We start from the raw sequence: 25,875 nt of genomic DNA on the forward strand, positions 1-25,875 counted from the left end.
CAGGATCTATGCACCCAAATTGCGTGAAAATGTAATGACATGTCAGTTCTAATATAATATATTTGTCCAATGAATACCCATTTATCATCTGCATTTCTTCTTGGTGTAGCAATTTTAATGGCCAATAGTGTATTATTATCTTCTCCTTTACCCAGGAACAGTATAAACTGCTTCTCAACAAAATCTATGCGCTCATTGCATAGTGCTTAATTAACGTGAAATGCCAACTTCAGCAGTCTGACGTGATCTTTCTCAGGTATGTCATCAACACAGCCAATTTTCACCCTACACTACAGCAAGCCAACATTATCTGCCAGCTGTTGCCACAGCAGCACTTTTATGAGATATGTTGTTTCCTTAGGATGATTAGGTTCTGTCATCACCACGCACATCATACGGCCACCATTTAGGCACCACTCACAGAAGTTCTCATAGACAAGAATGCTACTGGGAAACATAAGCTTGAATGGACCCTTCACATGCAGCATGCCTTCTAGCAAATAAATGAGTGTCTCATGCAAGCCACAATTTTGGCACATTCACTTCTGCTTGCTCAACTCACAATTACTACTGACGTGAACAACATTGCCATTGAAGTGATTTTGCAACAAGAAGTGACTGGCATACAGTGGCCACTCCAGTTTTTTTTGTGTAAATTGATCACTTCACAGTGCTACTACCATGAATTACTGGTGATGTATGAATTGGTACATCAATTCAAAGATGATGTGGAAGGCAGATCACTCGCTATCTACACCGACCATCGACCTTCAGTGGATTCGATCCACAATCCTTCAAAGGATACTTGCCCTTGATGGTTCTGCCACCTCAATTACACAGTGTGGTTCATGACCAATGTAAGACATTGTTTCACTCCATATGCCATGCATGATCATCCTCTTTGTACTGATAGACTATAGTAAATTCACAGAGGCCCAGCTGCAAGTTCAACAACACACAGATTTACTCCACAATATTGTGACCAACTTAATGGTTGGAAAATTGTCCAGTTATGGGAACACATAAATACCTCTTTATGTTAAGTTTTGCAAAACTGAACTTGTGCCCTGCAGAAGTCCATCTTCAAACAGCTTCACAAATTATCCCACTCTTGCATCTGCCCAATGACATGACTCGTCATGGAATGCCTTGTGTCGTCTAATGTAAAAAATGATAGCAAAGAGTGGACACATATGTGCATAGCCTGTCAACAGAGCAAAGTGGAACATCACACACTCCCCCCACTTGGTCAATTTGAAATACCAAAAAGATGCTTTCACATGTACACCTCGACCTGGTGGTGCCACAGCCCAACTCTGACAGCCAGCAATACATATTCTCAGTCATATTCAACTGCATCACACAGTGGGTAGAGGCCATACCCCTTAGAAAAATCAAGCAAAATCAACAGCCAGGACTTTCATTGATACTTGCATGCCCTGTTTCGGTTGCCTGACCTCTGTAATCACTGGTCAAGATCAGCAGTCTGATGCTGTATTGTTCAACAAACTATTCAGCATCTGTGATGAACAATGGTACCATATCTCCACACACCACCCACAAAGCAATGACCTCATCGAATGCGGGCACTGTACTTCGAAAGCTGTCCTGTCATGGGGATCATTGGACTGAGGGTCTAGCCTGGGTACTGCTGGGCATTCCCTATCGGCACAAAGATGACCTTGGTGCTTCCCTGCCAAATGTCCTGTACAGTGAAACACTCATTCTGCCAGCACGCTTCAGGCTCATCAGCTACGGACCAGCTCACTCTCATCAAACATCACATAGTGCCCCCTCCACAGCCACACAGCATCCTGCAGACCTTCATCCACAGGGCATTGGTCAACTGTTGATTTTGTCATATTTTGCAATGATACCATTTGGCTGGCAATCCAGCAACTGTACACACATGCTCACAAGGCTCTTAAATATGGGATCCACATATTTGATATCTTGCTTCATGGCAAGCATATGATTAATCTGTTCAAGCCAGCATTAACCTTACGTGGAACACTTCTGTCGACCATGTGCCATCTGCTTTTACCCACAGTCTTGCCCGTGGCTACACAACAGGATGGTGTGGCTGCCAACCCCTCTGCATCCGACGTCTTCGAAATATGCCTTGACATCCAACACCTTCAGTTATATGATCCACATCTTAAACTATTTGACAACTTCCTAGTGGTGCCAAATGACAAATGAAATACAGATACAGCACCTGTTAATTCTCACTCAGTTACAACCAACCTAAATGGCTTCCTAGCTATGATGGTTTGTTGGACACAGTGCCTAGTCGGCTCTACTCTGATGGACCGTTGATGGACCCTGACGCCTCCATTTCACCATTGGTTCACACCATCCTTAGTGCAACTTCAGAAGTTTGTGGTCATTCCTGTTAAAGGCGCCCCTATCATCCCCCAGCCTATGTCCAGGACTACCACCCTTCTGTCTCGCCACAGGGAAGGTCTCCTCACAACGATGGATCATGGCTACCTTCCCCCACCAAGTATTCCACCACACTGCAAGGGGCAGGTGAGTCTCTGTGGGAACCCTGCAAAAGGAGGATCTGTATGACCATTGACTGCATCCTCACCAAGTGGTCTCAGTTCTCTTTATGGCTGCCATGCAGTGTGGGTGCTTTTTTTTATGCCTTGCCATTACTAAGAGTGTCCCTATCAGCCAAAAATCTGTATCCACATCACAAGATTTTTCAAGATTCCGACATCTTTATTTCCCAAACTGCTAAGTAGTTCATGGTTTATGCTACACAGCCCTGACTGCACACTGCCTATATAATGGCAGCCATGGGCAAAAATTTCATTTTCAGTATTTCATGTAATTATTTACTGAATTCAAAAATTTTAAATGCTGTCATAATCCACTCATTAAGAGATATAGTCTCATGTTATAATCTTATGTTAAATCTTTAACACACTAAAACAAATATTGCAGTTAGAAATGGTATATATATAGCTTGAGGCATCATAATTCATGGCATGCCAACTACCCAGACTATACTCACCCAGTTTTTGAGAATGAGAATACTTAATGACTTCCAAGAAACTCAATACAGGGTGTTCCAAAATGATCTTTATTCTTTGATCATGTGTATTTCAGAAATATGGATAGGTAGAAAGGTGCAGTTTGTGGCACAGTATTCACATGCTCTTTTTCCCTATTATCATTTTTTAAAATTTACGTGTACAGAGTTGTAAAGTTAATTTTAGGGCATGCTGTACATAATTTCAAACTTTTGCGAAAGGAAAAACAATTACCACTTACTACCTTATCGCTGTTCATGCAGTGAAACTAAAGCATCCGGCATGATGTCTTAATTTATTACATCTTTACTATTATCCTTCTTTACTTCTTTATTGGTACTAGCAACATCCTTCGCAGGCAATATCCACGTACACCACTGAATATACCTGTGCATTATGTCACTGTGCGATACAGTTAATGAAATGACGTCAGAATGATCGAGATGTATAAAAAACTAGCTTTTGTTCAAAACGGAGTGCAAATAAAATTACCGGGACTATACTCATTCTGTGTTTGATGATGAGAGTAGACCTACTTAGCGGCTTCCAACAAACTTTAATAAGTATAACATTCTCTAATCCTTTTCTCGCTGAACTGCTTAACATCACATGCTTAACACGTTAGCCAATTTGTAAGGTAATTAGACCTTTATAGCTCTTTCATACAAGAGAGTTCGATTATTTTAAGAATCGTGTGGTTACTGATTCATTTCTAAATTCTATGACGTGAAGTTATCCAGCTCCAGCAACCGAATTACTTGACTGACAGGCAGGGTTACGTAAGTCAACTAATATCAGAAGAAAAACCCGTCTGCTCTCATTTTTGTAACTCATTATTTGTTCATTGTGTTAATCCCTTGTACATATAGATGTTACCAAGAAGCACAACCGGTATTCAATTAAGTAAAATAAGAGGACTTCACTTAGATTAAAAACTTTGAGGAAGTCGTATGCAAATTTCGAACATTTCTTGGCTATACATTCAGGTACCGTATCCGATAACAGGAAACAAAAATGTGTAGCGGTATATTCGATTTTTGTATGCAGTATTTACTACTTTTATCGTAATACAATAATTCCAATCCCAAAGAAAGCAGGTGTTGACAGATGTGAAAATTACCGAACTATCAGCTTAATAAGTCATATCTGCAAAATATTAACGCGAATTCTTTACAGACGAATGGAAAAACCGGTAGAAGCCGCGGGGAAGATTAGTTTGGATTCCGCAGAAATGTTGGAACAAATGAGGCAATACTGATCCTACGACTTATCTTAGGAGAAAGATTAAGGAAAGGCAAACCTACGTTTCTAGCATTTGTAAATTTAGAGGAAGCTTTTGACAATGATGACTGGAATGCTCTCTTTCAAATTCTGAAGGTGGCAGGGGTAAAATACAGGGAGCGAAAGGCTAATTACAATTTGTACATAAAGCAGATGGCAGTTATAAGAGTCGAGGGACATGAAATGGAAGCAGTGGTTGGGAAGGGAGTGACACAGGGTTGTAGCCTCTCCCCGATGCTATTCAATCTGTATATTGAGCAAGCAGTAAAGCAAACAAAAGAAAAGTTCGGAATAGGTATTAAAATCCATGGAGAAGAAATAAAAACTTTGAGGTTCGCCGATGACATTGTAATTTTGTCAGAGACAGCAAAGGACTTGGAAGAGCAGTTGAAAGTAATGGACAGTGTCTTGAAAGGAGGGTATAAGATGAACATCAACAAATGTAAAACGAGGATAATGGAATGTAGTCGAATTAAGTCGGGTGATGCTGAGCGAATTAGATTAGGAAATGAGACACTTAAAGTAGTAAAGGAGTTTTGCTATTTGGGGAGCAAAATAACTGATGATGGTCGAAGTAGAGAGGATATAAAATGTAGACTGGCAATGGCAAGGAAAGCGTTTCTGAAGAAGAGAAATTTGTTAACATCGAGTATAGATTTAAGTGTCAGGAAGTCGTTTCTGAAAGTATTTGTATGGAGTGTAGCCATGTATGGAAGTGAAACATGGACGATAAATAGTTTGGACAAGAAGAGAATAGAAGATTTCGAAATGTGGTGCTACAGAAGAATGCTGAGGATTAGATGAGTAGATCACATAACTAATGAGGAGGTATTGAATGGAATTGGGGAGAAGAGGGGTTTGTGGCACAACTTGACTAGAAGGGATCGGTTGGTAGGACATGTTCTGAGGCATCAAGGGATCACCAATTTAGTACTGGAGGGCAGTGTGGAGGGTAAAACTCAACTCGTAGAGGGAGACCAAGAGATGAATACACTAAGCAGATTCAGAAGGTTGTAGGCTGTAGTAGGTACTGGGAGATGAAGAAGCTTGCACAGCATAGAGTAGCATGGAGAGCTGCATCAAACCAGTCTCAGGACTGAAGACCACAACAACAACAACATCATACATGTAATGCCTTTATGTATGCGGTAACATTAAAAAACAGCTAAAATTTAAAGACGTCTGTACTGCCGTTCTTCTTTGCTTCTGGCGAAACAAATTGATTGGGAAACTCATTACGCAGTACCTTAATTGACTGTGGCAATTATGTGTGTTTAAGGGTTGCAACGGGTCGTTTGTTTCGGCCCGTCTGTCTTTGTGCCATTTAGCTTTTCGACAATGATACTTAAGCATCGGTACTGAACAATCACAACTTTGTAAGTTTGGGAAGAACTTCCGGGGAAAGACAAATTCGACAAGTACTTCAAGCAAGACGCAAGAAGCTTGATCGAGTTTTCACTCCACAATGAGTGTGCACTGCTTCCAAACTTCCTTACTGGGTGGCGTGGTGTGCCGAGAGTCGAATCTTGGTACAGGGTCTGGCACACAGTTTTAGTTAGTCAAGTAGTTTCATGCGAACTCTTGAATTTCACGGAACTAGCGGACGTAAATGGGAGGGGTGCATAATAAACATGGTTTCAGGATGACGATGTTAGAAAGGTTGTAAGATGGGCAAATAACCTGCAACGACTCAGTGAAGAAGTCTGAATCGTTGAAATGAAGGAAAACAAATCACCCGTCAAGGTGTACGTTGTGGTTAAAGTCGTTGAGAAAAGAGGCCACCGCCCTACAACTGCGATCTAAATCCGATAGAATTGGCGTAGGCCGAAATAAAACACAGTTTCAGGGAAAACAATGTCACTGGTGACATGTTTTAGGAAAGACTCCAGAATCTTATTAATGCAGCTTTCCTTTCAGTTACTGCTCAGGACTGGAGGCAAGATTACTGCATGAATGTGCAGCAGCTGGCGCAAGAGTAGTGGAACGAGATGATATAATGGCAATGTCCAACGGTGAAGTTATCAAGTTATCAATACCATGCCCTCAAGCGTTGATGATGGTGACGATGATGATTATGAATGCAATGATGACTACCTCCCCCCCCCCCCCCCCCCCTCGCTCTTCGTCAACTTATCGTGGACGGACAAAATTTGTTACCTACAGTATCTCCACAACGTACTACGAGTCGAACACAATTATCAGTTACTAACATCCACAACATAAGATTACTATATCAACATAAGATTATTATATCACTTGAAAATGAAAATAATGATAAAAATATTTTATATTTTTGTGTTAGTTGGAGTGAAAACTTGTAATTATACTCTGATCACCATAAGAATAGAGATGATGTAAGCAAACACAAACGCGATGATTGGTCAGAAGCCGTACCACAAGTACACTGGGGTTGTTACGCTCTTGGAAGTAGGTCCTACTTACGCATTAGATACATTATTACTAACTGACGTTAAATGAAACTAAGATATTCTAATTATTAACAGCCATCAACGTTTCTCTTAATCATGCTTTAGCTATCTAGTTTTTATTTCAAAAGTCGTGTACAGTCACGGTGTATGAAAATGGCTGAGGCTGTTTCCTGTTATGTAGTGAAACATCCGTGTGGAACTCGGTTAAAAAGTTCCGAGAAACAAGCTGTTCTTAATGTTTTTCATAAATTTACAGAAAAAAGTCGGCTTTGAAGTTTTCCGAAGGACTGCATTTAATGCAGCTGAAATCCAAAAACTTATGGGGTGTATAGCAGAACCGGTAGCGTAGTAGCTTGATAACCATGTGCGATTCATTAATTGCTGTTTGAAGAGTCGCCTTAATCATCCTTTTTTTCGTTCAAGTTGAAATATCTACAACTTGTTATTGTAATGTTCATCATAATTTTTATGAAAAATGCACGTCTTCTTGTTTCTAATTATATAGTGCAGGCGAAATTCCTGTTTTCATTTGAAATATAACTTATTAACTATCGATATTTTATAAAATATTGTTAATAAAGGTTGCTTAAATTAAGAAAACATAACAATTTAACATTTTTGGGCGAAAATGAAAATCAGTTAATCTTTAGTTGGAATATGTCCGCTATTTTATACCACAGATGTAGTCTCACACGAACCAGAGTGATAAGCATCGTAGAAACATGAAAAACTATCATTTTCTACCATCGAGCACACCATACAAATACTGCATTTTTACATTTGCGACTGTACCATTAGAATATGACCCCAACAGAACCAGTGTGCGATTTGCAGGGGGGGATGGGGGGGATTTCCCCCCCTCTGCATCAGACCATCCCCTCATCTGGTTTCAGTTTATGCATCCCAACCTGGAATGTTTATTTCCCACGCACTGGAGTATACTTTACATACAATTTAAATTTGTGGAGCCGAACACTGAAAGTTTACTATTAATACTATTAATATGTTGCTTATTAATTTTGAAAAAGTGTTATGTAGTAGTTAAGCATTTCAAAACATTTAGAACTAAATGACAAGACGACGCAAGCCACATTTCCGTAGCATACCACAATGTTGCAATACGTCGCCCCAGCGTAAACGAGGCTTTAGAGCCAAGTCTGTATTGTATGGTGGATGTGCTGTGATGCGTACGAAACTAAAACCTGCAGTCAGATCCTAACGTCGTGGAAAACTGTGAAGAGGTGTCATCCTGCAGCAAGATAACGCTCTCCCACATTCTGCCAAACGGACAGCCGACGCAATAAAAGAGTTGAGATTCGAGGTGCTGGAACATCCACCATACAGTCCAGACCTGGCTCCAAGCGATTTTCAAATGTTTGGACCCTTAACGGAAGCACTACAGGGAAGAAGATTTGAAAGGGATGAAGACGTCATTGCTGCGGTGCAAAATTGGTTACAGATGCAACCGATAAACGTATTTTCTGATGAAATAAAAAAAAACTCGTAAAACGTCGGGAAAACTGCATTGAAGTCCAAGGAGGTTACGTAGAAAAATAACGCATGTTTCAGTTTTCTGTCATCAGAATAAGTACAACTTTTCACAAATGTGCCTTTACTTTTTGAATTCCCCTCGTATACCTGTATGTAGATGATTTTGTAAGTAAGCTTTACCTATTATGTACTTTTAAAGATATAACAAGGGATGGCTTTTCTGATAGTGCATACGCGTGAATAGTGAGTTTCGGCATTAACATCTATTTATAAATAACTGTTTAACCATGGGTAACGCCACGGTCCAATAATTATACTAACACCTAAAACATCGCCCCCCCCCCCTTCCCCCACTGGTAAAAGCACAAATCGCACACTGAACAGAACTGATCTGTAGCCAAGTTAAGGGTATTGGCCCGAAAAATAACAAGGCTGTCGAGCTGCCAGACGTTCTGGAACTAACACACGCAGCTTTTTTTACGTCACTGCCGAGTGCTGGCGGGATAGGGAACGGCACGTCGTAAAAGGAGAAAATGCGGATCCTGGGTGGCTTCTGTTGTTGACTGACTCTTTATAACAATGTAGCAGATGACAGTTCCAGAACTGAAATGAATTTCTCGGATTTGGATAAGGAAGGCTCTAAGAGATTACCTGACGAGTAACTATAGTTAACACCTTCAGTGGCTTCTTCAGTATTCAACAATATGGCGAAATCCCGGCAGTACGCTTTTGCATCGCATATAGATAGCTCCTAAAAATTAACCTATGTTTAATCTAGGAATTTTCATCACTCTTGTTTGTAATCAGAATACTATGTTAGGTGAGAACGAGACCATTTAATGCTTTCCGTCTGGTCATCTAAAAAGCATGCGACAGTGCTGGAATTTTGCCGAATGCTGTTTCATTCTCATTTTGTAAACTAAATGACATTCGAAGTTATATTGTTTCTTTGCTCGTCTCTTTTTACATCTGGACTGCAACTGCTCACATCATTGCAGGTTAGTTGAACCAGCTGGTTGGCCAGTGCTGTCCAAGTTTAATGCGCCGCAAAGCTGTTGTCCCGCATTATCGCTCGGTCTGTGTGTGTGTAACGCAGCATCAAACGTATCGTCATGATCTTGCTTGACTGTACTTGGCTTCCGCTCCACGTAAATCGAAATCCAATGATATTCAAATAAACGCAGAAAAATACAGGGCGTAATGTTTACATCAGGTTTATTCTTATGATGAAGTAGGAACGGAGGACGATGTATCGAACATTTGCTGGAAACATATAAAATGAAGAAGTATTTTGTAACCATATGACATAAAAATGTAGTTAGCTAAGTAACTGCGCAGCTGGAGGCTGCATAAATACAATTATTTCGAGAAAAAATGTTTGAAAGTGTGCTGAGCTCAGCTTTATCGTTACTTAACAGTTTGAGTTTCTTCCCTTGCATGTACAGATCGTAAAGTCACTCCCAGGTGTGTACTTCGTGCGTCTGCAGCCGAATAGTCTTTATGTTCCCTAGATAGAATTCCAGATCATGGTTCTTACGTGATCTTGGGGATAGAGCACACAACGCAGTCGCGATGGCGCTACTGCCACCGCATAAAGTAGTTAACAGGGGCAGCGCGAATGAAGCGTGGGAAGCTGCAAGGAGCGGTTAACAGCTGGCAACCCGATACCCCCTTTGACCGGGTGGCCCATACAACTGGGCCTCAGCAACAGCCCACATCCTGCGCAACCCGAACCCTAAACTGCGGGCCTGTCTCTACTAGCTCCACTCTCTCCATGAGTCGAGCCTTCAGCGAGAGGCTACGTTACGATATTGCAGTACCTATGTTATTCCGAATTACGATATCGGAAGGAACGTTGCCTCGTAATTCAGAATAACACAGGCACTGCTATATCGTGCTTGCAAGTATAGTGTCTCCCGTCTACGGGAATATGCGTAATGGATGTTCAGGTTACAGACATATACATGACATCATATGGAAGTCTGGGTCTGGCTATGAATTGTGCTAGGATAGCCAAATGTTGAAGCGACTGCTCGCAATAAGTGGGAAATCTGGGTTCGAGACCCGGTCAGGCACAAATTTTCGTTGTCGTCGTTCTATTCTACAGCTGATGATTGTCCATATTGGCAACTTTAAATACATTTAAGGTATTTAGCGAGTGCTTCCGAAGTGCCAGTAAAGTGTCAGTTACGAAGATCGAACGAATGTCTCACCTGTTCTTTCGCACTAATTCCATTACAGGGAAGGGTGCTTCGACACGATGTGACGCTCTTTCGTGCCCACTTTATACTTTGCAATTATTACGAGAGATAGGGGAGCAAATTGATCAAGGAACAGACTGGAGCGTACGTAACTTTGACTGCAATGAAAATGAAATGGAGGCGAGACGCCTACAGACTCATAGATTTAAATGGGCCGACGAAATTCTTTGTTGGATTCCAAAAGATAAGAAACCGAGTCTATGACTTAATTGAGAGTGGGTAGATGAATTATAAAACACACAACTGCAACACTTATGTGTAAGCATCTACATGTACACTACGTGATCAAAAGTATCCGGTCACCCCCAAAAACATACGTCTTTCATATTACGTGAATTGTGCTGCCACCTACTGCCAGGTACTCCATATCACCGACCTCAGTAGTCATTAGACATCGCGAGAGAGCAGAATGGGGCGCTCCGCGGAACTCACGGACTTCGAACGTGGTCAGGTGATTTGGTATCACTTGTGTCATACGTCTGTACGCGACATTTTCCTAGATCCACTGTTTCCGATGTGATAGTGAAGTGGAAACGGGAAGGGACACGTACAGCACAAAAGCGTACAGGCCGACCTCGTCTGTTGACTGACAGAGACCGCCGACAGTTGAAAAGGGTCGTAATGTGTATTAGGGAGACCATCACACAGGAATTCCAAATTGCATCAGGATCCAGTGCAAGTACTATGACAGTTAATCGGGAGGTGAGAAAACTTGGATTTCATGGTAGAGCGGCTGCTCCTAAGCCACACATCACGCCGGTAAATGCCGAACGACGCCTCGCTTGGCGTAAGAAGCGTAAACATTGGACGATCGAACAGTGGAAAAACGTTGTGTGGAGTGACGAATCACGTTACACAATGTGGCGATCCGATGGCAGGGTGTGGGTATGGCGAATGCTCGGTGAACGTCATCTGCCAGCGTGTGTAATGCCAACAGTAAAATTCGGAGGCGGTGGTGGTATGCTGTAGTAGTGTTTTTCATGGAGGGGACTGGCACCCCTTGTTGTTTTGCGTGGAACTATCATAGCACTGGCCTACATTGATGTTTTAAGCACTTTCTTGCTTTCCACTGTTGAAGAGCAATTCGGGGATGGCGATTGCATCTTTCAACACGATCGAGTACCTGTTCATAATGCACGGCGTTTGGCTGAGTGGTTACACTACAATAACTTCCCTGTAATGGACTGGCCTGCACTGTGTCCTGACCTGAATCCTACAGAACACCTTTGGGATGTTTTGGAACGTCGACTTCATGCCAGACCTCACTGACCGACATCGATACCTCCCCTCAGTGCAGCGCTCCGTAAAGAATGGGCTGCCATTCACCAACAAACCTTCCAGTGCCTAACTAAACGTATGCCTGCGAGAGTGGAGGTTGTCATCGGGGCTAATGGTGGGCCAACCCCATATTGAATTCCAGCATTTGAGCGAGGTGGCGCAGTGGTTAGCACACTGGACTCGCATTCGAGAGGACGACGGTTCAATCCGACGTCCGGCCATCCTGATTTAAGTTTTCCGTTATTTCCCTAAATCGCTCCAGGCAAATGCGAGGATGGTTCCTTTGAAAGGGCACGGCCGACTTCTTTCTCCGTCCTTCCCTAATCCGAAGAGACTGATGACCTCGCAGTTTGGTCTCTTCCCCCAAATAACCCAACCCAATGAATTCCAGCATTACCGATGGAGGGCGCCACGAAATTGTAAGTCATTTTCAGCCAGGTGTCCGGATACTTTTGTTCACATAGTGTACATGCTCTGCAAGCCATTATACAGTGCAAGGCGGAAGGTACACGTACCATTTATTGCGATTTTCGTCCCTGTTCCATTCATGTACTGAGCGGAGTAAAATGGCTATCTATATTCATCTGTAGGCTTACTAATCTCCTGTACTGTCGTGATACGTACGCTAGATACACGATGGTGGAGGCATTAACGGCCGCACAGCCTTCTTCAAATACAGGTTCTCTTATTTCACCTAACTGCGTTTCGCCAGAACAGCGTCTCCTTTCCAATGGGTCCCGTTTCAGTTCCTCGAGCATTTCTGTTACACTTTCATCTGGGCTACATCGACCTTCTACAAGCCTAGAACTCCAACCCTGAATTCGCTAGATGTGTTGTCTTGCATATCCGGGATAATTCCACTGTACGATTCCGCACGTCAGCTTTGAACAGTGTCATGATACCGGACGCAATGTTGCAACATACATATGAGTTCAAAATGACGACCAATACTCGTAAACATTTCCATGGCGCCGAAATGTAATCACGAATTATAGAACCGGGAGAAATTCTTAATAATAAATACAAAAACTAATGGAAAAACGGCGCGAAAACGCGGTTGTAGGTGAGGAGAAAGTATCGTGTAACGAAAGAACCTCAGAATTACAGTAATAGTGAAACACAGGAAAGCAACAGACGGAAACAAGAAATAGCTAAAAATTACTAAAAATAACGAAACTTGAAATCAACTAATAGAATAACTTAAACGTAGAGAACGATGACAAAAAAAACTAACAAGAAATCGCACTGTACGCCTAGTGAAAAATCACATAAAATAACGAAAAGTCGACTCGGCAACATGAATTTAGTTATGTTCCTGAAGTAGACAGAGCAGTGCCAAAAAGGAAATCCTAAAAGAAATCGTGCCATATTCGGCGAAATCAGTTAAACATCAGTTCGAACCAAGCTCTTAAATATGACTGGTACGCGTTTCACTCGCTGTATACTTAGGTTCCTTCCTAAGCGCATCCTCTGAAATCGCGACATATTCGGAATAAACAGCATGGTTTACGCCAGTTACTAAGCAATCCACACATAACAATTAATAAAAGGTCGCTTACATCTCACCCATGACGACGTGACTCAAAGCCAAGAACTGAAATCGCACACTAGAATTGACCCCGAATTCTATAACGACTCCACACCCCGGAACAATACTCCAAAACTGGTGTTGTATTTACTGATCTATTTGATGTTGTATCTGATTTCCTTCGCAGATGCATTGCTTTTCTCAAAACCCCTTCCACTCACTTTCCCTAATATTGCTTTTAAGTAATCGTCCCATTTCAAATCGTTCATATCGCTTCTTGGCATCGCCCCTAAGGACTTACACCATGTGAAGACTCTAGATGTCCGCCACAAATCTGGTAATAGATATAAGTGAAGAAAAGTCTGGAACCGTTTGTCAGACGGAGGTATAAGATGTGGGTTCTCCAGCCAAATACTCCAAGTAAATTTCAATATAGACATTCAGAACAAATGAACACGAATCCCCGGATAAGAACCACCGTGGTTTAACAGCTGTCTTAAAAAAACTGCTACGTAAACAAGGATATCTTCATCACACGTTCAAAAGAAGTCAAAACTTAGCTGACAAAAGCTGCACGATGCGAAAATGAGCATTACAGAAGAAATGAGAGAAGTGTTCAGTGGCGCTGAAAATAAAATTTTGCCAACCAATCTGACTAAAATCCCTAGGAGGTTTTGGTATTACGTGAAATGAGTAAGCGGATCGAAATAATCCATTCAGTCACTCAGTGACCAAGCTGGCACCGAAAAGGAAAATGACTGAGAAAGCGTAAATAATGAATTCGGTCTTTCGAAATTGTTTCACCGTGTAAGATCGTAATGTTGTCACTTATTTCACTCATCGTACAAGCATCGGAATGACAGATATTGAAATAAGTAATGGCGGAGTAGAAAAACAACTACAATCACGCAGCAGTGGGAAGGCATGAGGACCAGATGAGATAGTTGTAAGATTCTACAGAGATTATGCGAAAGAACTTTCTCTCCTTCTAACAGCAGTTTATCGTAAGGTCACTGGAGCAACGAAGGGTACCTAGCGACTGGAGAAAAACGCATGTCATTCCCGTTTTCAAGAAGGGTCGTAGGACACGTAATTGTAGACTCATATCGCTGATGCCAATTTGTTGTAACTTGTAGTATTATGGGACACGTTTTATGCTCACATATTATGAAGATTTCAGAGAACGAAAATTTCATCTATAAAATCAAAATGGATTCCGCAAACAGAAATGTTGTGAAATTCAGCTCTCTTTCCAGAATGATCCTACCTTCCAAACTTCACAGAAACTCTCCCGTGGACCTTGCAGAACTAGCACTCCTGAAAGAAAGGATATTGCGGAGACATGGCTTTGCCACAGCCTGGGGGATGTTTCCATTCAGTTGGTAGAGCACTTGCCCGCGAAAGGCAAAGGTCCCGAGTTCGAGTCTCGGTCCGCCACACAGTTTTAATCTGCCAGGAAGTTTCAGCTCTCTTTGTTCCTCCATGACATTCACAATGCCGTAGACATCGCCGCTCAAGTCGGTGGCGTGTTCCTTGATGACACGAAGGCATTTGACACTGCCGTTAATTAAAAAAAATAGAACTTGCCCTATAACGGACCTAATTTCCGGTTGGACTGACTTTTTTGCAGATAGAACTCAATGCGTCGCTCTTAAAGCAACAAAATCGACGGATATGAATTTAATTTGATGAGTAGCCCAAGGAAGTGTTTGAGTATCGTTACTGTTTACAGTTAATAAATGATATAGTAGAAAGCATCAGATGCTTTTTAAGACTGTTCACAGATGATGTAGTTGTTTGTAAGAAAGTAGCAACATCAGAAGACAGTATCGACTTGCAGAACGACCTGCAGAGGATGGATGAATGGAGCATGCTCTGCCAATTGACCCTGAACGTAAATAAATGTAACATATTACGCACTCGTAGGAGAAGAATTCCACTACTGTACAACTACAGCGCTGATGACAAACTGCTGGAAACAGTACCCACCATAAAATATCCAGAAGTAACCAACTGGTGCAATCTTAAGTGGAATAGCCACACAAAACAAATAATAAGAAATGTAGATGCCAGACTGAGATTCATAGGACGAATATTAAGTAAATGTAAGTCACCCAAGGAAGATGTGGCTTACAACACACTTGGCTGACTGATTGTTGGGTACTGTCCATCATTCTGGGACCCTTCCCAGGTAAGACTAATAGAAAGACAGAGAAGAGCATGGGATCGTCTAGATGGGGCGAGAGCATTACAGGGAAGCTAAACAAACGGCAGTGACATACGCATAATAAAGGCGTTGTGCATCACGAAGAGGTTTGCTATTGAAATTCCTAGAGTGTACATTCCCGGAAGAGTCGGACAGCATGTTACTTCATCCACATACATGTCGCGAGAGGACCATGACGAGAAAAATTCGGGAAATTAGATGTAATACAGAGGTTTACTAACAATCGCGAATGGATCAGGGAAAGGGGGGGGGGATGTCAGTTAGTTGTACCAGAAATACTCTCCGCCACATTCCGTCAGGTGGCTCGTGGTGTATTGATGCAGTTGTACATCTTTGGAAGCAGTTGGTCTACAAACGCCGCCTTTGACACTTACCTTCTTTCAAACTACTTCACTGTGATAACATTAGTATAGTCCGTACAGTCAAAGAAGAGCTTCGACACCTAAAAATGTGTGCTTGACGCGGCTGCTTTATATGTGCAACGAAACCAGTCACGTAAAAGGACGTCCATTAACTACGTAAGCTCAAAATGGAGGGAGGGGACCGGGAAACTATCACCAAATCTCATTTAAGGGGAAGAGGCAATGAAAATCTCATGTCAGTTTTTTTAATTCGGGCAATACACGTTATTACACTACTGGCCATTAAAATTGCTACACCAAGAAGAAATTCAGATGATAAACGGGTATTCATTGGACAAATATATTGTACTAGAACTGACATGTGATTACATTTTCACGCAATTTGGGTGCACAGATCCTGAGAAATCAGTACCCAGAACAACCACCTCTGGCCGTAATAATGGCCTTGATACGCCTGGGCATTGAGTCAAACAGAGCATGGATGGCGTGTACAGGTATAGCTGCCCATGAAGCTTCAACACGATACCACAGTTCATCAAGAGTAGTGACTGGCGTATTGCGGCGAGCCAGTTGCTCGGCCACCATTGACCAGACGTGAGAGATCTGGAGAATGTGCTGGCCAGGGCTGCAGTCGAACATTTTCTGTTTCCGGAAAGACCCGTACATGACCTCAACATGCGTTCGTGCATTATCCTGCTGAAATGTAGGGTTTCGCAGGGATCGAATGAAGGGTAGAGCTACGGGTCGTAACATCTGAAATGTAACGTCCACTATTCAAAGTGCCGTCAATGGGAAGAAGAGGTGACCGAGACGTGTAACCAATGGCACCGCATACCATCAGGCCGCGTGGTACGGCAATATAGCGATGACGAATAGACGCTCCCAATTTGCGTTCACCGCGATGTCGCCAAACACGGATGCGACCATCATGATGCTGTAAACAGAACCTGGATTCATCCGAAAAAATGACATTTTGCCATTTGTGCGCTCAGGTTCGTCGCTGAGTACACCATCGCAGGCGCTCTTTGTGATGCAACGTCAAGGGTAACCGCAGCCGTGGTCTCCGAGCTAATAGTTCATGCTGCTGCAAACGTCGTCGAACTGTTAGTGCAGATGGTTGTTGTCTTGCAAACGTCCCCATCTGTTGACTCAGGGATCGAGACGTGGCTGTACGATCCGTTACAGCCATGCGGATAAGATGCCTGTCATCTCGACTGCTAGTGATACGAGGCCGTTGGGATCCAGCACGGCGTTCCATGTTACCCTCCTGAACCCACCGATTCCATATTCTGCTAACAGTCATTGTATCTCGACCAACGCGAGCAGCAATGTCGCGATACGATAAACCGCAATCGCGATTGGCTACAATCCACCCTTTATCAAAGTCGGAAACGTGATGGTACGCATTTCTCCTCCTTACACGAGGCATCACAACAACGTTTCACCAGGCAACGCCGGTCAACTGCTGTTTGTGTGTGAGAAATCGGTTGAAACTTTCCCCATGTCAGCACGTAGTAGGTGTCGCCCCGGCGCCAACCTTGTGTGAATGCTCTGAAATGCTAATCATTTGCATATCACAGCATCTTCTTCCTGTCGGTTAAATTTCACGTCTGTAGCACGTCATCTTCGTGGTGTAGTAATTTTTATGGCCAATAGTGTATAACTGACGAAATTAAAGTGCCAACCAGTCTTTGTGCCCTCTCTGAACTGAACTGAATGCTTTGCAGGTGTACATGCTTGTGATTCCCCGACCTAAAGCAAGTACGGTATATGTGTCGGGTTTCACTCGAGAAGTTCTCTGCCGCGCCAATCGAAATCACTGCGTGTCAGCCAGTGAGTTAGTTTTGGTGCTCTGCAACGTATATAAGGCCGATGTTACTGTGTTCAGCACTAATTTGTATGAACAGTTTTGCAGACGTCCCGGTATGATAATCAGCATATCGATATGTTGAACCACACGTACGAATAACAATTTAATTTTTTGTGGAAGGAAGCTAAGCCGAAGTTCACGGACAATAAATATAAATCAGGACATTGAAAAGCTTCGTAATCGTACGTTTCAAATGAAGGTACAAACAATGTTGTCTTTCAGTTGCACTGTAAGTAAAGCTTTAAACATTTAATCTATATAATATATCAATAAAAGGTCAAGTTTTGTAGGAATCCGTCAAAACAGTACAGGGTTAGCATGTTTAAAATCGTGTTTTTAATCACGTATTAAAAACATTGTTCAATACACTTTCTGAATAAAACGTGGTTTTATTAAAGGGTTTTAATCAATGTTTGATAAAAATTTCTACCCGACTACGAGGCAACCTCACAGGAAGGGGAAAGGGATCCTACCATGTCTCACCAAACCTCACCCAGGGGGATGGGGCGGGGGTCCAGGTTTTAAAAAAAAGCTCCTCACCCAGTTAATGAGCGTCCCCTAACACCACGCTCTATAGACGATTATTGCTTTAGCACGGCCAGCAGCCTTTCACGCTTCATCGTTGAAAGATGGCAACAACCAATGACACTTCCAGCTCTCAGAGTCCTCCTTTCGGTGAACGAAGTACAGACATTGTTGAGTACTTTGCGGCGATAAACAACCCGCCACCACTGGCATCCTGCCTATCTTTTTAATGTCAGTTATTTCTGAATCCGCTTTTTCATCTTAAAATGATGCTTAGAGTTTTTTTGAACAAAATGGTAGTTAAAAGAATTGAATTGAACATCGGGAAGTTATTTAAAAACCAACTTAAAGATCTTTCAGTGTGCGACACGCCCACGTTTTCGCTGTTTTCACACGTCAAATGTTGCCATTAGACTCCCATTCGAGAAAGATACACTATACAGCTGTTTCTCGAGTTGACAGTCCAGCTGAAAGATACGCTTTGCCATCGTCTTATGTTTTCCTTGTACATCTTTGGATTTCGAGCATTTCTATATTTTTCTACTCTCTCGTTATGGAAAGTCATTATGCCTCCAAAAAAGTGTTTTCGGACTGATGTGAAGTTCTAGAGTTTCCAGGAATATATTCTTGGATCAGTGTGGGGCAATCACTGCTTAAGATGATTCCATGAGAGTAGCCAAAGCCGAAAAGTGGATCCTTGAGACAACTAACAACGAGAAACAAGGAAAGGAAGAGAGAGGATGAGGAACATTGTAATATTCTTTTATAATGAAAATTTTAAGATTACTGTACGCTGAATGAATGTCTGAACTGTGGAATGGATACAAAACACGAGTTATCGTGTAGCGCGTTGTAATTGCAAGTGGTGTGCTTACTCTGTGTTGTTGTTGGCAAAATTTTACACGAATTAATTGGGCAATGAATCTCTCAATACCAATAAAGAAATAGAGTCACTGCAAAATACATTCAACCCCTTAAGCACTGAATCATTTGGCCCTGCTTAAAACTTATAACCTTGGTCCCTATGCATATAACAAATAAATTAAATTGTCTTACCTCTAGAGCGGCAACGCAGTAACGCGATGTATTCTGGTCTCTCATCAAATAAAATATGAATGCAGTCTGCAATGCTGGCCATAATACTTAAAATGCACATGAAATTCTTTTGCCGGATAAAAGAGAAAATTTAAGAAAATCCAATTTCTTTAAAAAATATATGACCTGTACAGGGAGGCGCTACTGATTATGGTGAATTATTAACACTGAGTTTTTTTGCAAAATTATATTGCAAGTTAAGTTTGTCTTCTCAAAAACACCTGACAGTTGAAGTTAAATTACTCACAGTTGATTCACAAACAATGAGATTTAAACAGCAAGCACTATCTAACTTCACTAATCCAACATAAGCACACCAGCTCTGAATCGAATCCACCCAGCGGATTAACGTCAAAGGCCGGTACGCCGGCCAGCCTGCATGCACCCTTACGCAGCCTTCCACATCACGCTATGTGAATACTGGGCTGGTCCCCACATTCCACCTCAGTTCACGACTCGCAGACATCTGAAAATGTTCGCACTATTTCATGGCTTACACTAGACGCAGACAGCTAGGGTACACTAATTCCGTCCCGAGGGGGGGGGGGGGGGGGGTCGGGGTGGCGACCGGAAGGGCATCCGACCACCCTCTGCAACTAACACTGCCAAATCCGTAGTAACACGTCCGACCCTGCGTTGAACCGGGACAAAGGCCCAATGGAAAAGAAAGGACGGACTAATCCAACATAAATGCACATCATCAAATTACATATAGCTGTGTTAATAAATCTTAGAAGCATTACAAAAGTGAAATATCTAACTAGTCTTTTTATCAAAATAGTTTACATACATTCTGGGCTTACCAACAGTTACGAATTATCAACCATCTCATCTATACAAATGCGCTGGCAAAAACGGGAATCATAATTATTTATAATATTTACCTTGCTTGCATGAAGACTTCCGCTTCCATGTTCAACAATACTGACATACATATATTAATCTAACTCCTGGTGGCTTCACACAGCACACCCCAAAAACTGTCTACTGCATCGTCTTTCCCTCACAGACAGCTACCTACAACTATGCACCTATCAGTCTCTTACTGCAACACTATTATGATCTCAGATCAGAAGCAGTATCTCTGGGTCTGCGTGCGGTCTTGTACAAATGTGCCCCAGTATACTCCTTCCACAACCCTCCTGCGGGGTTTAACAAATTTGACACATATTTGGAAGTATCTTGTACAACAAATGTGTGGTAAATTTATCTAACTATATAACATCATTAAACTCAAAATAATTGATAGTGCTCAGGTGCACTGGTATGGATCATAATCTGGTTATATTATGGGTAAATTGTCTCATGAATAAGGTTGCTCGCAAATAAATGATGTAAAGCAAAGTCAGTATACAATCCTAAACGTCAAGATAATGGCATAGGATTGGGCAAGGGAAAGGAAGAGTCATGGCTGAAGCCTATGAGCTTATTGATGTGACTGCATCATACCGTCCGTTTCTTTTGTTTTATCCAGGTTCAACAACTTAGTAGTGACCAATGTGGATTGCATTCAGTGACCCATACATCTGAACTCCAGATAATTTTCCTCTGTCATGTGAAGAGATACAATTGGTATTCGGTAACATATTACCAACAACCATTGTTTGAGATTATCAAAATGTCAATAATATGATGACCAGCATCATCACTTCTCTTCATAGTGGAGATTCTTCTGAGATGCAAAGACTTTTATAGTCACCTATGTTGATGCTTGAATACCAGTAATAAATTGCTCCAGTAGCATGAACAGAGGTAGAAGACTGGATAATGAAAGGTACAAAAAAAGTACCAAAGGTAAGGTAGCGGAACATGACCATTTCTACCTACGTCTATGTCCAGTAATCTATCTTATCAGAAAATGTTCAGTACCCCAATGAAATTACAGGCTGGATGAAACAGCAATGCTTTACATCAGAGTGAATGGGCAAAAGTGAAAGTGAACTCTGAATAAGACAACATCAATAAGTGTGGCATCAGGCTGCCAATTAGACATAGAATAACCAAACATTACAAAGAACATAACATTGTACTGAGGCTCTCAATAGCCATGTATATGCAATTTTGAGACACAATTACGCAAGAAAAACCTTACAATAAAATCAAGAATTGAATGGTTCCAGGTGGCCTTGTACTTGGAATACACGCAAATCTTAATAACTATAACAATTGTAGAGAAAAAATCAATCAGAGGCTCCAAGCGGCCTCTTTACATACATAAATGCTGACCTTAATGGTTATAAAATGATTGGGGCTTGAAATGGCCTACTTCTACATGAAGTAATTGCTGACCTTCGTAACGAAAGGGTGACAAAAATCTTCTTTGAGGCTCACACTGGCCTGGTTTTACATGAAGTAATTGCTGACCTCAATAACTAAAAAGTGACGAAAACGGAAATCATAATAATTTAAAATTTTTACCTTGCTTGCACGAAGATTTCTGCTTCCATATTCATCAATACTGACATACCTACATTACTGTAACTCGTGGTGGCTTCACACATCACACTCCAAAAACTGCCTGCTCCATCGTCATTCCCTACAGACAGCTATCTACAACTGTGCACCCAGCGCTCTACATCTACATCTACATACTCCGCAATTCACCATACGGTGCGTGGCGGAGGGTACCTCGTACCACAACTAGCATCTTCTCTCCCTGTTCCACTCCCAAAAAGAACGAGGGAAAAATGACTGCCTATATGCCTCTGTACGAGCCCTAATCTTTCTTATCTTATCTTTGTGGTCTTTCCGCGAAATATAAGTTGGCAGCAGTAAAACTGTACTGCAGTCAGCCTCAAATGCTGGTTCTCTAAATTTCCTCAGTAGCGAGTCACGAAAAGAACGCCTCCTTTCCTCTAGAGACTTCCATCCGAGTTCCTGAAGCATTTCCGTAACACTCGCGTGATGACCAAACCTACCAGTAACAAATCTAGCAGCCCGCCTCTGAATTGCTTCTATGTCCTCCCTCTATCCGATCTGATAGGGATCCCAAACGCTCGAGCAGTGCTCAAGAATAGGTCGTATTAGTGTTTTATAAACAGTCTCCTTTACAGATGAACCACATCTTCCCAAAATTCTACCAATGAACCGAAGACGACTATCCGTCTTCCCCACAACTGCCATTACATGCTTGTACCACTTGATATCGCTCTGCAATGTTACGCCCAAATATTTAATCGACGTGACTGTGTCAAGCGCTACACTACTAATGGAGTAGTCAAACATTACTGGATTCTTTTTCCTATCCATCTGCATTAATTTACATTTATCAATATTTAGAATTAGCTGCCATTCTTCACACCAATCACAAATACTGTCCAAGTCATCTTGTATCCTCCTACAGTCACTCAACGACGACATCTTCCCGTACACCACAGCATCATCATCAAACAGCCGCACATTGCTATCCACCCTATCCAAAAGATCATTTATGTAGATAGAAAACAACAGCGGACCTACCACACTTCCCTGGGGCACTCCAGATGATACTCTCACGTCCGATGAACACTCACCATCGAGGACAACGTACTGGGTTCTATTACTTAAGAAGTCTTCGAGCCACTCACATATTTGAGAACCAATACCATATGCTCGTACCTTAGTTAGGAGTCTCCAGTGGGGCACCGAGTCAAACGCTTTCCGGAAGTCAAGGAATATGGCATCCGTCTGATACCTTCATCCATGGTTCGCAAGATATCATGTGAAAAAAGGGCGAGTTGCGTTTCGCAGGAGCGATGCTTTCTAAAGCCGTGCTGATGCATGGACAGCAACTTCTCTGTCTCAAGGAAATTCATTATATTCGAACTGAGAATATGTTCGAGAATCCTGCAACAAACCGATGTTAAGGATATTGGTCTGTAATTTTGAGGATCCGTCCTTCAACCTTCTTATATACAGGCGTCACCTGCGCTTTTTTCCAGTCGCTCGGCGCCGGCCGCGGTGGCCGTGCGGTTCTGGCGCTGCAGTCCGGAACCGCAGGACTGCTACGGTCGCAGGTTCGAATACTGCCTCGGGCATGGGTGTGTGTGATGTCCTTAGGTTAGTTCGGTTTAAGTAGTTCTAAGTTCTAGGGGACTTATGACCTAAGATGTTGAGTCCCATAGCGCTCAGAGCCATTTGAACCATTTGAACCAGTCGCTCGGGACTTCACGTTGGGCAAGAGATTCGCGATAAATGACAGCTAAGTAAGGAGTCAATGCAGTAGAGTACTCTCTGTAAATCCGAATTGGAATCCCATCAGGAACTGGCGATTTATTTATTTTCAACCCATTCAGCTGCTTCAAAACCCCAGGGATGTCTATCACTATGTCCTCCATACGGGAATCTGTACGAGACTCAAACGGCGGTATGTTTGTACGATCCTCTTGCGTGAAAGGTTTCTCAAATGGTAAATTTAAAATTTCAGCGTTCGTTTTGCTGTCTTCCGTTGCTAGGCCAGACTGATCAGTGAGTGACTGGATGGAAGCCTTCGACCCGCTTACCGATTTTACGTAAGACCAGAATTTCCTTGGGTTTTCAGCAAGATCTTTTGCTAAGGTATGACGGTGGTAGTGGTTGTATGCTTCGCGCATCGCCATTTTTACAGCAGCACGAATCTCTACTAACTTTTGCCTGTCCTCATTTTCCCGATCTTTCTTGTATCGCGAGTGCAACTGTCTTTGCTTCCTGAGCATTCTCCGAATTGCGCTGTTAAACCACGGTGGGTCTTTTCCGTCCGTAACCCACTTTTTCGGCACATACTTGTCCAATGCGTGATTTACAACGTGTTTAAAATTTGCCCATAGTTCTTCCACGTCCATAGTATCGGAAGTAAATGAAGGCGATTCATTTACTAAGTGGGATGCTAACAACTGCTTATCTGCTCTTTCTAGTAAGAATACTCTCCTAGCCTTCTTGACCTACTTTTTAACTTTCGTAACCATAGTCGTAATGACATCATGATCACTAATCCCTGTCTCAACACTGACACCGTCGATGAGGTCTGGTCTGTTCGTGGCTACCAGATCTAAAATATTTCCATTACGCGTTGGCTGTCGATTTAGCTGCTCAAGACAGTTTTCGGATACTGTGTTCAAAAGTAATTCACACGACGGCTTGTCTGTACCACCTGTAATGAATCCATAGACATCCCAGTCTATACTAGGTAGGTTGAAGTCGCCTCCGACTAAGATAGCATCATCCGGGTGCTTCTGCGATACAGAGTGTAGATTCCCTTTGAATGATTCTAGAACTGTCACAGTGGAACCTGGTGGCCGGTAATAACACCCAACAATTAACTTTATTTCTCCTAGCCATGTTAAACGTGTCCAGATAACTTCACAATCACACTCTACTTCGACCTCAATAGACACAATATTTTTGTCAACGGTAATGAAGACACCACCTCCTACGGTGTCTAATCTGTCTTTCCGATACACATTCCAACCCTCACTAAATATTTCAGAACTTCCTATCTCAGGGTTCAGCCAGGTCTCAGCCCCGAGAATAATTTGCGCGCCACACGCTTCCTGGAGGGCAGTAAATTCAGGAACTTTATTCCGAACACTTTGAAAATTTACTGCTAATATCTTGATAGCTGAAGTGTCTTTACACTGTGCACGTCTTGATTTCCCTGCCTGCACGTCGACTGGTTAGAACACCTCGCACTCTCTTTGTCTAACACTATAATAATCTCAGACCAGAAGCAATATTTCTAGGTCTGCGGACTTATACAAATATGCCCCAGTATACTCCTTGCAACATGTAAACCAAAACTATTATGCAGGTGGTACGAATTAGGTACAACAGACGTGTCCCGTAGATCAAATATGACTATGAAGTGAAATTATTGAGAATTAAATTTTTTGACAGGTTTATTTTATGCACAAAAAATCTATTTCAGCGAGAGGTTCGAAAATTTTTGAAATGTGTCAGGGTATTGTTCGAAGTGAAGCAGATAACAGACACTAACGTACACCAACAGGAAGAAAATTGCATACTGATGAGTTACAGAAAAGTAGACACAATATGCACATGTAACGTTTCAAGCATCTAAGTAAGATAGTAAGTGCATAGATTCCAAGCATTCAATGGCAAATAGAACATGTAATTTACTGATATTCACAAAAAATTGCAATAAAGTCAATATGCGAAGTAATGTGATTAACTGCAAATCAAAATGTTCAGCAAAAAGCGCTACTATCGTCCTACAATCTTCATACTACTAAGAGCTCACGGATTTCAGTCAGAACCGCGTAATCTTAACGAAAATTGTTAGCATTTTTCCAGGCTTTCACAGGCAATTTACCTTAACATTTATTCTAATCGGAAGTTAATATTTCGTTAATATTCACTTCTGATTGCAGTCAAATTTATTTTCCTAGTACTAAGTGAGTATTGTTTCCGTTAATAAGTGAGTCTAATTACGGGATCCATATTAACGTTTTGTCGTGCTAACCAAGGGCGGATGTTCTCCTTTTCCTTGCGTACTTCTGTCTCCGGTTATAGC

The sequence above is a fragment of the Schistocerca serialis genome, chromosome 1 (genome assembly GCF_023864345.2).
Source record: "Schistocerca serialis cubense isolate TAMUIC-IGC-003099 chromosome 1, iqSchSeri2.2, whole genome shotgun sequence".
Taxonomy (NCBI): domain Eukaryota; kingdom Metazoa; phylum Arthropoda; class Insecta; order Orthoptera; family Acrididae; genus Schistocerca; species Schistocerca serialis.